Genomic DNA, 8934 nt, shown 5'->3' on the forward strand with positions numbered 1-8934 from the left:
GTGGGACAGCAGTCCTTGGCCTCGAGCTGTGCAGGTTACAGCTCACAGGTAAGTTTGGATTAGCTTTTATGAAATTCACTTGCCTCCCCCACCCCCTGGGATGACCTGGGTCTTAATACCATTGTTGTAAACGTGCTTGGATTTTGTCATAAGAAGGAAAGCTGGAAAATAAAAGTCTGGAAATGCAAGGGGGTACTTGCAAGTAAGTGCCTGGGTGTTGCAGTGAGCGATGGGAGGTGTCAAGTCTCTAACACTGCCTTGTACCTGCCATGGGCTCAGCTCTGTCAGCTGCTGATAGAGGTATGGCCTGCTGCCATAGGGGCAGTCTGAAAAGCACTTTTGTGCCAGAGCCTGAGAGTTCAGTTGCTTTCATAACAACAGGCTCAGGCAACATGTTTGGCTGTCCTTTTTCTCTGACAGATCCTATTGGTGCTGCTGTGGCTCTGGCTGACTGCCCTGCTCGGGTCAGGGCCAGTCCAAAAACTCTCTCTGGGCTGGAGCTGACTGGTGTCAAGCAGGATGCATGAGAAGACCTGCCTCCTCTTTGTCATGTGAAGCTGAAGCCCTGTCATGCAAATCCTCCAAGGAAATGTGTGGCTTTAGCCTTTCCTGTGGGACTTCCCACACTTCTGTGACTGCGGGGGGCTGAGGTCTGCACAGCAGGTATCAGCACAAATGGTGTTTAGAGAGAGAGAGTCTTTAGTGACTGATTGAAGCTGTGGGATGTGCTAACTGAAGGAAAAGCCACTTCTCATTCTTGTGCCAAATATACCTCAAATGCCACGTGTAGCTTTCAGTCACACAGCCTTTTGCCAGGAGTCTCCTTCTGCCACTGAGGAAAATGGCATTGTGCTGTAGCCAGCAGATGACTGATCCTGGGTTATGGAGGAAACCAGGCCCTGTGGATTTCCAGTTCCCTCAGGAGAGCTGCCATAGACACAAGCTGTTCTCCTCTCCCTGGCAGCAGAGTTGCATTCCATGAAGTGCCAGAAGCGTAAGAGCATGTCTGCTTCCACCTCTGCCAAGGGGGTAGAGTGGCAGGACTTTGCAATACAGGCTTTAGGAAAGCAAGTTAGCAATATATAATACTTTGTTCATCTGGAGTTTTATAACCTCCAGCATGTGCTGGGCCTTAGAGCAGACCACAGACTTCGTCTGAGCACACCTCTGATGTCATCAGAGGCGAGTGATGAAGCTGCAAGACAAATGGGCACACAAAGTTCTGTTTCTTCTTAGCAACTTAACCTGGCTTATGTCCTCTAGTTCCCTGCTTCTGTGATCCTGGCAATAGTTTGACATACTTAATGGATGGTAAGGAGTGCCAAAGACACTAAGTTCCTAAAAGTTTCCTAAAGGGTGGAGCTAGAGAGAAGGGAGGATGAATTTCCAGAGCTCCTGCAGCTGAGCTGGCAATATGAACATACCTGGGCATCTGAGAACCCAGAGACATCTGAGAGGACAGGACTGGTGTTGCCTTTGTAGCTCTTGTTGCCTCTCTGCTGGAATGCTAGGACTGTGGTAAAAAGAGAAAATATCCATGCTGCTTAGCATCTGCCTGGATGTATGAAAGCTGTGTGTGGTTACAGCCAAATGCACATTCTGAATGCAAGTGTAGTAGTTTTAACCTCCCTTTTGGTGTTCAGGTACATCCTTTTAGTGTCCTGAAACTTGTTTGCTGATTTTATCTGTGTTTTCTTCCCTCTGCCTTATCTCTTCTGTTTTTCATGCTTCATTTCAGGAGCCTTTTCTTGCCCTTGTCTCTCTGCATCTAAAGGACAATGGCCTTTTGTGCTTCTCTCTCTGGAGGAGAGCAGGGGTACATTGTTATAGTGTGATCTTGAATCATCTACTGAGAGCTCAGGCTGCAGAACTCCAGCCCAGTGCCTGCTGCAGAATCACCTGCAAGGCTGGCACCCTGTGCACATACACACAAATGTTTTGTAGCTGCTTTCCTTATGAAGACTCCAGGCACTATGCAAAGAAAGTAAGCATTTCTGATGGGGAAGTGACTCCAAAGAGACATTTACATTCCCTTTGCCAAAGCAGGAGGGATAGGTTTTTTTCCTAAGAAAGATGGTTTAGCCTTTTTTCTCCATCTGCTTGCTATCATAACACAAATTCTGCTCAGTGTCTAGGAGCTCCAGACAAGCAACCCCTGTGCTGAACATTTTCATTTTTCAGGATAACAACAACATGATTCATTGTTAACAACCAGGATAGCTGCCCTGGACTTGCGAAACAGGTAATTAAAGAATGTAATTTATCTGAGCTACTCGAGATACACATCTCAGAATAAGAACTGAAGGCACTTGTTTCTCACTATTGCTGTAGAGGAAAGCACAGCTCACCTAAGACATGAGAATTAGGCAAGATACTTGTAGAAAAGTATTGGGCAGTCAGGTAGGGGCTGAGAGAAATGAGGTAATGGCAGCTCCATCTAGTGATGGACTGGGGAGGAGAGAGGAAGTCCCAGTAGGGAGCAGTGATCATTATTCAACCCACAGACAGGTGATGGGTCCTCAAGTTCTCTCCAAACATAGCTTATGTATCCATGAAAACACTTCCAGGATGGATTCTGATCTTTATTTTGTTACTTGTATAACACCTGTGCCTTTGTGCAACAGCCCTTGGATGGTGGTTCTCAGGATGAATCCAGTCTGCTCTGTGGTTTTTATCCTTTTGCAGGCTCTTAGACTTCAGCCAGGCAGCTTTTCTGCTGTGTAGCTACTGGAGTCAGTCATGCCTCATACTGAGGTCCTTGGTGTGTATCCACAGTGTCCAGTCCCTCAGTGAGTGACCAAGCTTTTTGGAGTATTTAGAGCAAAATCATTGCCATAAGGTAAGTCTTCTAGTTAAAAAAAAAAAAAAAAAAAAAAAAAATGCAGACCTTACTAGCTGGTTTTTGTCACTGCTCACTCTCTCCCCTGCCACCATCACTGTAGGCTGACAAAAGCATGGCCCCTTCCTCTAGCTCAGAAATGTCCATCTCTGGTTTTTCAGCGAGAGCCCCTTCAGCTCAGAGTGCTCAGACTGGTAGAATAATCCATTTCATTAGAAATAAGATGTTAAGGTCCTTTTGAAGTTGATGGCTTTTCCTGTAGCCTTTCAGGTCCGTGCTGAGATGTCTTTGCCTTGTGCCATTATCTTTTTTTCCCCTGCTCTTCTTTCTGTCTCCTACAGTTCCCTGCATGGATGAATGCAGAAAAGGTCTTTTCAGAAAAGGTCTATAAAGGTCTTTTGTGAGTTGCTATTCATTAAATTCCCTTTCCTCGACCCAACTGTGTACAGTGTTAACAAGACAGCTCTCAGGACCCTTGGGCATGGCACTGCTTCTTTAAACCCTCCTTTAGCTCGTGTCAGTGGTGGCAGCAGCGTGTTGCCAGAGTGTCACCTCTTCCCAGCTCGACTGAGACACGCATTTCAGTGGTGAGAGGTGTTCTCCTGCGAGGAGCAGGGGAGTTCTGCAGGCTGTCTTGTGTGGAAGGTGTCAGGCAAAAGGGAAGATAGCTGCTGCTGCTGTGTTGGAGTCCTGAGCACATTCTTTATCAAGCCCTTCAGTGGCAACATTGAAGGGGGAGTTGCTTTCACACTGAGACTGACAATCTGAGCACAAACAAGTGAGATGTACTGTGTACTTTTGCAACTCTTCCTGCCATCTCTGTTTAATCAAAGCAGTGTACCCTGCAGGCTTTCCCTGGAGTTCACTGCAGCTCCTGCCTTTTGTTTGAAGGGAATTTCTTTGGCTCAGAGTAAACATAGCTTAGCCTTTCTGTGAGCCAAGACACCGTTCTGTAGTGCAAATGGAGGAGAGCAGCAGCAACAGCCTCAGTATTGCCAACAATGTGCTCTGCTCTTGTGGTGCTAGTGTGACAGTGAGGGCAATGTGGGGTGGTGCTATCCAGAGGGCTCTACCCAAACCCAAGGAAGGTGGAAAGGTGACATATAGGAACCAGAGCAGCTACTGCATGGCCAGGTAGCTAAACACACCCAACCCATCATGCTAATACTACATTGGGAGGCAAGGCTCCCCTGGCAACCCCTCAGTCCCCAAGCTGACTTTCTCTGGACACCTGCATGTGGATGTTTGAGGAGAAGAGAGAAAATATGCTTTTGGAGCTTCAAGAGGAACTGAAGCTGGCAGTTCTGGGATTTTAAAAAGAGCCAATCTGCCTCTGCTGTTGGGCCTTGAAAAGCCACTGCTATTCCTGTGATCTCAGAGGAGTGGGAAAGAGGGAGTTCTTTCAGGCAGATGAGCAAAGCCTTTGATGGCAGGTGAGGTGTAAGTGTAGCTCTGCCATTGCTCCCTTGCTTTGTCATTTCAGGAGCACAGCTGTGTGATGATCCCACGTTGTTGGCAGTGCTGGGCCAGCCCCACTCCTCTGGTGCAGAAAACACTTTGGTGTCCTGGCTGGTAAGGATGGCACTTTGTGTCTGCATAGGTGGTGGGGTTTTATGTAGTGAGGTTTCCTGCCAGCCCCAGTGCTGCTCCGTGGGACCTCCAGCTCCTCCCTCTTCAGCCCTAGCCCTGCAGTTGCCTGCCTACAGCTCCTGTATGCTCTGCTCATTGCAGTAGCCTCAGGGCAGGGAAAAATCCATGCACTTCCCAGTTCACACACTGCCAGTGGAAAAGCATGTGCTTCCTGAAGTGCCTTGGAACTCTCTGCCTACTTCTAAGACTGGGAAACATGGTTTTGTCCATATTCCACTTGGGTTTGTTAGGAGAGCACTTCCCTGCTGCAGCCACTGGTGCAGTGGGTTTTGGGAATTGGAGTTGTCATTTTCCCAGCCTAGATGCATTTAACAATTGGTTGCAGCAATGGGTGTTTAATTCTCTTGCTAGCATTTCCAGGCCAGCTATTTAATTTTATTTTTTTCAAACCCTCTTGCTTCTGGAAATCCTGTAATCGAATCCAAGCTCTGTCAATCTAATTAGTTTTGAAGTGCAGAATCTCCATAACTTAGAGACCTAAATAAGCAGCTTAATATGAAAACCTAGTTTCTCTCCCAACATGTAACACCGTCCTGTACTCCTCCCCAGAAATTCCTCCTGAACAGCAGCCCAGTGCGACTGCTCCCCTATCCCTCTGTTAACCTTCCTCCTCTCCTCCCTGACCTCTGCCCGGGCTGTGTCCATGGGGAACTGAAACAACCAGGCTCATCCCTCTGCTGCTCTGCTTCAAAGAGCCTTTCATGATGCTGCTTGCGTAAAAGATGCTGATGCTGCTTCAGATGCCAGCGCGGAGCGGGCCGGGGGCGGCTCCTGGTGCTGCGCAGAAGCCAGGCTGGGCAGGGGGGCTGCTCTTGGAGACTTCACCGTGACGTGATCAGGCCCTGCGTGTGCTGCAGAGGGGATCACCAGGATTCATGGAGGGCAGGCTGCTCTATTCTTTGATTTGTTGTGTTTTTTTTTTTTTTCCCAGTAGAAATGATGGTTCAAATAGGAGTAAACACCGGTTCATTGAAAATGAGTTGTGCGTGTTTTCAGCTATTTGCTACTCAGCATAGCCAGAGTCCTTAGATCTGCAACTGGTACAAGACAGGTGTTTCCTTCTCAGCCACTTCTGCTCTTAGATTTCAATTTCTCTTGTTTTGTTTGTGGTTTTAATTATTTGCTTTCACTTGCTGTACTGTGTTGTGTTTTTTCAGTGCAAACAGACCCCAACAACCTTTCTGTGCTGCTGTGAGGTTTTGCTCATGAAGACCCTGGCCTTGCCCTGCTTTAGAGCCATGTCCCATGAGGGCCACGCAAGATTTGACTAAAGGCAGCAAACTTTCCCACCACCATGAGAGAAGGTTGTTATTTTTTTCTCTTTTGTTAGTCTTCCCCTTTTATTTGTGGCTGTGGCTGACTGGTTTTCCTGGGACTGACAGGCCCCGCAGCACATCAGCGGGCAGATCTGTATCCACCGAGATCTCACTTGGCTCCCACAGCCCAAGGTGAAAGCCACGTGGCAGCCAGGCGAGCTCCCAGCAAAGTGAGCCTGGCTCCAGCAGGAGCTGCAGGGAATTTGGGCATTTATGCTTCGTCAGGAGATTTCTGGCGGTGAGCGTGTGCCCGGGGGAGCGCGGCTGAGCCGCCGGCCTTGGGGAAGGCAGGCAGCAGGCCGGCTGGCTCTGTAATTGGGGGCAGTAACCAGCTGCCTTTGATGTCTGAGCCGAGCTGAGAAAACCTGATGGCAGACTTCAAAGTCTGTTGCGCCAGCTCCCCTGATTATCTGTAGGCTTCTGGCGCGTCCCCCAAGACTGCCAGATTATCCCAGCTAATGCTGTGCTCTTCCCCCTGTCCCCCCCACCCTGCCTGGCGCCAGCCTCTTGCTTTCAAGGCTGCAGCTTCCATCCCTCCCTGTCCCCCTGCCTCTCCACATCACTGTGGGCATACAGCAATGGCATTTCTGGGTGGGAGACAGAGCTCCTGAGACCTGTGAGGCAGAATTTTTGGAGAGCTTGCCTACAGCCTGCACCCCTGGGCTGTCTTTCCCCTCCCCGTTTGGTCACAAGAGCAGCCTGAAATGTGGGGAGCTCTGCAGCTGCTCTTTGCAAGGCACAGAGGTGTTTACAGCCACACAGGCTGAAAACCCTTCCTGTGCAAAGCTGGATTTGCCTATAACATGGTTTGAGGTCTGATTTCCTTTGGATGATGGCATTTGTTGTGACTTTTCAGTGAAGCCAGCAGTGAATGTGATGGCTGCAGGCGCAGGAAACCACAGCTTCCCTAACCCCAGGCGCCCAAATGGGGTGAGGGAACTCATGGGAGCCATATAGCCAAGCTGGGATCTGGATTAGTCTTTCCTCTGTGCTTGCCTAATCACTTCTGGGTCTCAACAGACTCCTCCCCCTAAAAATAAACACTGATTACTGCGTTACCTCCTTCATCCTCAGCAGCTTCCTCCACAGCCTTTCCACCCTGATGTGGGGCTGAGCCTGCCTTATTTCCATCTCTCCCCAGGCTTACTGCAGTGTGTGAGTGTCAGCATTTGTCTAGCCAAGAGGTTTCCAAGTCACTCTGGATGCTGCTGATGGCTGCTCTGCTCTCCTAGCAGAGCCTCCACCTTGCATGGTAACTTGGTAACTTGGTACTGGGCTTTGTAACTTTCCATGCTGCATTTTTGGTGGTGTTTCTCTGCAATGCTTTGACCCAAAGTGGCTGAGCAACTTTGAGGGCACCTTTGAAGGCATCCAGGGAGAGCCAGGAGGAAGGAGAATGGAGACGTGCAATTAAAGATGGTCATCACCAGTGTGAAAGACAAAGTGGTCCGGGCAACCCAATCTTCAGCTTTATGCTGAGGGGCAGATAGCTGTACCCTGCTGAGGTGTGCTGAGAGGTGGCCCTGCTGTAGTGCTGGCAGTAGCCAGGCTGTTCCAGGAGCCAGAGGCCAAGAGTGTTTAATCCCTAGAGGCCTGTGTAGCACTTCACCAAGTGGGTCCTGGGCACATGAAGTGCCTGGCTCAGAGGAGGGAAAGTCCTCTGCTCTGTGTAGGTGCAGGCAGCAACCCTCTGTGCTGTCCAAGAAGCATATTTCCCTGTCATTTCTTGTTTGGTGTCATGCCTGGGAAAATAGGGCAAGGGAATCTTTCTCCCCATGGATTTGGACTCCCTGATGTGGCTTCTAATACCAATAGTCTTTGTAAAGAATTCTCTGATCCTCTCCCTTCACCCTGCCCTGCTGTATGTCTGGTTGCACTGATTTCCCAGGGAGGAAGAGAGTGAGTTTTAGACTGTGCAGTCCCAGGAAGAGGGAACTGTTGATTTTGTCCACAGAGCATCATTATTGCCGGGGATAGGCAGGGCCAGACAATCCTATTCTCCCCAGTTTCTCTGCTGCAAATGTAAACTGCGACTCATGCATCATTAGAGCTGCAAGCTTGGAGTTAAACTGTCCCCCAGTGTGTGTTTATCTGCACACTGGCTGTCGGAAGCTCACTGAGGTTGAACTCCAAGTTTCCTTTCCATTTACTCTGTCACTGTAGCAGAGATGCTTTTGATGCTTTTCCCTCCTCCAAAGTGGTAAGTGGGCTGGCTTACTGTCAACAGGATGATCCCCCAGGGCAGTGCTGGCAGTGGGTTGCTCTTGGAAAGCAAACCTCTCCATCCTTTTCCTTCTGAAATGGCAAGGTTTAATCCTGCAGCACGGAACGTAAGCCTACCACCCAGTTATGGCTGTGTCCTGCTGCCACAGGGCACAGACCCTCCTCAGGGTACAGGTGGGATCCTGCAGGGACCTCTGCCTGCTGCCACAGCCCGTCCCCTGGTCTGGGTTTGGTTTTCTGAGGAGCTGATGAGGAGCTGGCCGATGGAGGGTCGAGCCTTGCAGCAAGAGGCCTCTGCCTCCACCTCCCTCCTGTCATGAGTGGGTTTTATAAATGGGGAAAGCAGGGACCTTGTGTTTGTTTTGGGGTTGTTACATGAATCTCATTCCCTCTGGAAGCCCCGTGGGATCTAGCAAGAGGAGTTGTTTTATGGCTGTTTTTTGCTTGTGAATCCCTGAGCTAATTAAGTCATTCAGTCAATCCCTCTGGCAGCAGCGGGAGCAGCATGGCTCAGGGATAAATGCTTTGTGCCACCTGGGGAATAAAAGCCCAACAACCCCAAAACAAAGAAAACAACCCCACCCCAAAAATCCCCAAAACCAAAAAAAAAAAAAGCTCCACCAAACAAAAAAACCCCAAACAAATAATTTCAGCAGTGCCCCTGAGCCCATCTCTAGTGTTTTGGCGACCTACCTCAGAGACTGGGTTTTCCCTGCCCAGGATGTGGCCCTGGATAACCCACCATGTCCCAGAGCACCCCTGGCACCTGCCAGCAGGAGCCAGCAGCATGTCCCAGGCGATGCAGCCACAGCACTTATCTCTGGGAATGTGCCAGAGCCCCTGGGACTGCACTGGAGCCTCCTGACCTCAGCCCCCCGGTGCAGCTCCCCGAGGTCCCATTGCTTC

This window comes from Haemorhous mexicanus, chromosome 2, assembly GCF_027477595.1.
Source record: "Haemorhous mexicanus isolate bHaeMex1 chromosome 2, bHaeMex1.pri, whole genome shotgun sequence".
Lineage (NCBI taxonomy): Eukaryota > Metazoa > Chordata > Aves > Passeriformes > Fringillidae > Haemorhous > Haemorhous mexicanus.